The 4,507-nt window shown below is 46.5% G+C and overlaps 1 long non-coding RNA gene across 1 annotated transcript; it reads right to left on the reverse strand.

The window, feature by feature from the left end:
- Nucleotides 1-532: 532 nt before the first annotated feature.
- Nucleotides 533-3,908, reverse strand: LOC134486873 (uncharacterized). Its single transcript, XR_010066324.1, has 2 exons — nt 2,431-3,908; nt 533-1,982 (listed from the first exon to the last, which is right to left on the reverse strand). It is a non-coding gene; the product is annotated as an uncharacterized LOC134486873 (long non-coding RNA).
- Between the last annotated feature and the right edge of the window lie 599 nt (nt 3,909-4,507).

Genomic DNA, 4,507 nt, shown 5'->3' on the forward strand with positions numbered 1-4,507 from the left:
ACCTCTGAACACTCTGACTTCTGGGCACTCTGACCTCTGGTTCATCTCCTCTCTCCATGACAGTCCCAGTTATAGCTGAGTACTTTTCTCATTCTGTTTCTTTTTTCTTTTTTTTTTTTTTTGTGCCATAGAAGTCTTGAGTTTGTGGCTTTCCATTTCATCTTTCCAGTTAAAGCTTTGAGTTTCTCAGCCACCATTTCTTAATAGCTGGTATGGGTCTTTTGTGACTCCTTTTGGAGTTTACAGCACTAGAAAACATGCATAATAAATTTAAACATGGCCCCTTAAACTGTAAATTTCCGATGAGAGAGAAAATGTCTTTAAATTCTCAAAAGTCCTATTATTTCAGTGAATAAACTCATGGCCCAAACCATAAACCCATAGAGTGTTTTTACCACAGTGCACACTGTCTCCTTTAAGTGTCTTGGGTTTGATTCTCATTATATGTCCTTTTCTGAAATGTATGACCTGTATTTAATGGCTTCCTGTCTAGCAGTCTCTATTAGTAAAGATTCTGTAGAGAAAAACCTTATAGAATGAATATATATTTATTATATATATATGACATGATATATGAATGTTAATATATATGCTTATGTATATAAACCAACATATAAAATATATATTAAGGGGATTTATTAGAATGGTTTACAGGCTGTGGTCCAGCTAGTCCAACAATGGCTGTCCACCAATGGAAGGTACAAGAATCTGGTAATTGTCCAGTCCAGGAAGCTGGAGTTTCAGCCGGTCTTCAGCAGATACTGGACTTGTGAAGAAGTAGGCTCTAATGGCAGTGAAGGAATAGACTGGCCAGCAAGGGGAGAACAAGCAGAGAGTGAGTGTTTACTTCTTCATGTTTATGTAGGCTGACAGCAGAAGATGTGGCCCAGGTTAAAGATGGGTCTTCCCGCCTCAAAGATTTGAATTAGGATTTTGTCTTCCCACTTGATTTAATTAAGAAAAAAAAATCCCTCCCAGGAGTGCCTAGCCATTTGGGTTTTGGTTAATTCCAGATGTACTAGAGCTGACAACCAAGAACAGCCATCACTCAAGTCTATCACATACCAGTCTGGTGTGGTTCGAGATCGAATTGTCCCTCACGGGCTCGCCTCTAAAATACTTTGTCCTCAGCAGATGACATGGTTTTGGGAGATGTGGTCACTAGGGCCCGACTTTGAAGGCTATACCTGGTTCCAAGTTTGTCTTTCTCTCTGCTTCCTGTCCACCGTGAAGTGAACAGCCACCTTGTCTACCACAGCGCTGCTCTGCTTCACTAAGGGCTTAGAGTCAATGGAGCTATGGATGGGTGGAAGTTCGTGAAGACATAAAATATGTGCGTTCCCTTTAGGATGTGTGTCAAGTATTTGGTTATAACTACAAGAGAACTGAAATACACTGTATTGGTTATTGTCCCTAGGAAGAAGCTGGTTAACACTTAACCCTGGCTGCCATATTCTCCGCTGGGCCACTCAGCTCACCGGCGACCTTTCTTCCCAGCTGATTTCCAGTGGCTATGAAGCTCTCTGTTTCTGTCATATAAACCATGTGCTCACTGAACTTCCACATTTCACTAAAGCTTCCCTCAGAATCCTCTCCGCTCCTCCAGTTTCCACCCATACTCTGTGCCAAAGCCATTCCCACATTCGGGTGGTTCTTATGGTCTCCACTCTAGATGCCAAGATCTTGACCGCACTCCTTCCAGACGAATTCGTCTATTTCTTGTGTATCCTCAGCTCCACTTGCTAGCAGGAAGTGTGGAGGGCTTGGAACTCGAGTTTTCACAGTGGGACATAGCAGCACCGGTGCTGAAATATGGGAGGGCCTGACTTCCAAGCACCTCTTTCTCCTGACTCCAGGCCATCTTCGGAGAAGAGACCATTTCTGTATTTGCTGTCTGGAGTCGTTGAGGTCTCGGCAGGAGCAGAGTCACAGTTCTTGTAGTGCCTCTTCTCTTGCTTTGCTGATTTCTGGATGTAGAGGTTCTGGCTTTTCAGAAGAAACCAAGATTATTGCATTATTAGGGTCAGGGATGATACAGGTCTTGTCTAACACCCAAAGTCTGCACTACCAGGGTTTGATTCTGAATTGTCCCACACAGACACCTGTTCTAAAAAGTTGGCCATGTTATTTAGGAGGCAATGGGCTCTTTAGGAGATGGTATCTAGTGTTTCATGACAGGCAAAACTTGGAGAGAGTTGTAGCCCTGCCCCTGACTGGCCCACACTCTGCTCTCTGGTCCTGTGTCACGATCAACCTCTCTTCCTGCTCCTTTGACCGGGGATAGAGTTCTCCACTATGTCTTTCCTGTTTCTGAAACCGTAGCCAGAACAAAGCTTCCGTCCCTGTTTCTGTACAGGGACATACATTACCGACATTGGTATTGAAGCCCAAGGTGTCCCAGTGCCCAAGGAAGGACTGAGAGGAACTAACCACGCCACCTTAAGCTGTCTGCATCTAGGGTGCCTTGGGTGAGAAGTATCATGGGGAGTTTCTCCGAGGCGAACTTGTACAGACTGGATGAGGCAAAGCAGGGAGCTCAGCCTGGTGTAAACGCCCACTGTCTGCCCTCCCACGCAGACTCAGGAGGTTCGCGTTCCAGTTCTAGTCCCGGGGTTGTCTGAACTATTCTGGGTTCGGCTTCAAAACAGAGATGGGGAGGACCTGCTGTGGATGTCACCGACATGCTGAGGAAAACCAGAAGAGTTCCATGATGAGTTTCTCAGCAGAAAGCTATTGCAGAAGTCTGGCCTCCGGCATCACCATCTCTCTGGGTATGAAAGAGCCTCATTCTGAGTCCCTAATGCCCCCTTGGCTCCAGGCAGGGCCTACGCTTCATTAAATCCTGCGAACTGTGCCAATGTGTCTGGGGCTTTATGAGGTACATGAAAGGGGTCCCGGAAGCAACTATTGGGTCTGCCCTGGCTCAGGCTGGTGTTTGCCCCCAGACTCGTGTGGTGAGACCACAGCTCCGGCTCCCTCACCTTGCCGCAGGCCTGGCTGCTCTCAAGGGCCAGGGCATTGATCTCGCCCCCAAGGTTTGGAACGAGGTTCGGCCTTATGCTTAGGCCTCTTGAGGCTACACAGTCAGCCTCACACTTCCACGGGTTTATTCCTGGTGGTAACCAGCCTCACAAAGTAGGAAAGTATGAATTTGGGGCTTTGTGGTCAGTTTTATGTAACAGTGTTTCAATACATAAGATGTTAGCATTGGGCTTTCTATGCTTTCTAAACGGTGTCTGTAGTTTGATTTTTACTGTGCTCCCGAACAAGGCGGTCTGCCAGCTCTGGCCGAATCTGGTTACGAGGCGCTCCTGTACCTGGAAAGGGTCCCTTGAGAAAGCACTTCAAGTCATTTATCCAGCACTGGCTGTGTTGGCTCTTGGCTTGGATGGTCAACTTTCCACCAGCCTCGCCACACAGAAGAGCACAGCTCTTAGAGAGGGGTGCGGCGAGGCAGTCGGAGAAAGCAGGTTGCAGGAGCCATGGCTGGAAAGCCCATGCTTCTGGGTGAGGCTGGGATGCGAGTACAGTAGCTTCGTTTCAGCCTCCAAGGTGGGCCGCAAGTCTGTGGCCTAGAAGGCAAGCTGCTCCCGTTTGGCCGAGTCCGCATCCTGATCATCTCCAGGCGGAGAACACTTCATCTGGTGTGTGAATTTAGAAATTGGGTCTGGAAGGAACCATGTTTGATGAGATGCAACATTTGAGGCTCAGCTTGAAAGCTGTCAAAAAGACACCGGTCAGGAGCTCTGGGCCAGGAGTCTCTGTTTCAGGGCCACCCAGTTGCTACTTTTTAACCTTTTATTTAAGTCATGAGTCTTATTAAATAAAAAGGAAGGGAAAACCAGAATCCAGCCACGGGGAAAATGGTATACCACCAACCAGTGGGCCAATGTTGCTAAGTCAGTGTCAAGGAGCACATATGGAATATAGATTAGATGCCAGGCCTCAGATTCCTATTTGGAACCTTGGGTCATCTCCCTGGCAACTTCACTCTGAAAGAACATCTTGGTCAATTCAGTGTCCTTCTCTTATCAACACCTTTGGGGTCTGCTGTAACTCCAGGCACATGGCAAAGGAGCCACTACACAGTGGACACTTTCTTAGATTTAGATTTCCCTCCCAGAGAATTAACGTAAGGTTCATTAGCTATATTTCTTATTGAAATGATCAAATAACAGCCAAAAAGGTGACTTAATGGAAGGAGGGTTTGTTTTGGCTCGTGGTTTGAGGGGATACACTCCTTGATGAGGGAGAAGGCACAAAGGGGATAGGAATAGCTAATGGTTGTAGCAGTTGGAGTATAAGGCCTATTCACCTTGGTAGACAAGGTAGAGCAAACAGGAAGCAGGGCAGACGAAAACCCAGGCCCTCCTTCAGTGGCAACCAAATGGAAAACAAATTATTGACATTGGGGTGATATGTCACGTTCATCAACAACATAGGGATAATTCTGTGACTTTGATTTTGACCATATTTTGGAAAAAGTTACCCTGCATCATCTAGGGCT

The sequence above is a fragment of the Rattus norvegicus genome, chromosome 4 (genome assembly GCF_036323735.1).
Source record: "Rattus norvegicus strain BN/NHsdMcwi chromosome 4, GRCr8, whole genome shotgun sequence".
NCBI lineage: Eukaryota > Metazoa > Chordata > Mammalia > Rodentia > Muridae > Rattus > Rattus norvegicus.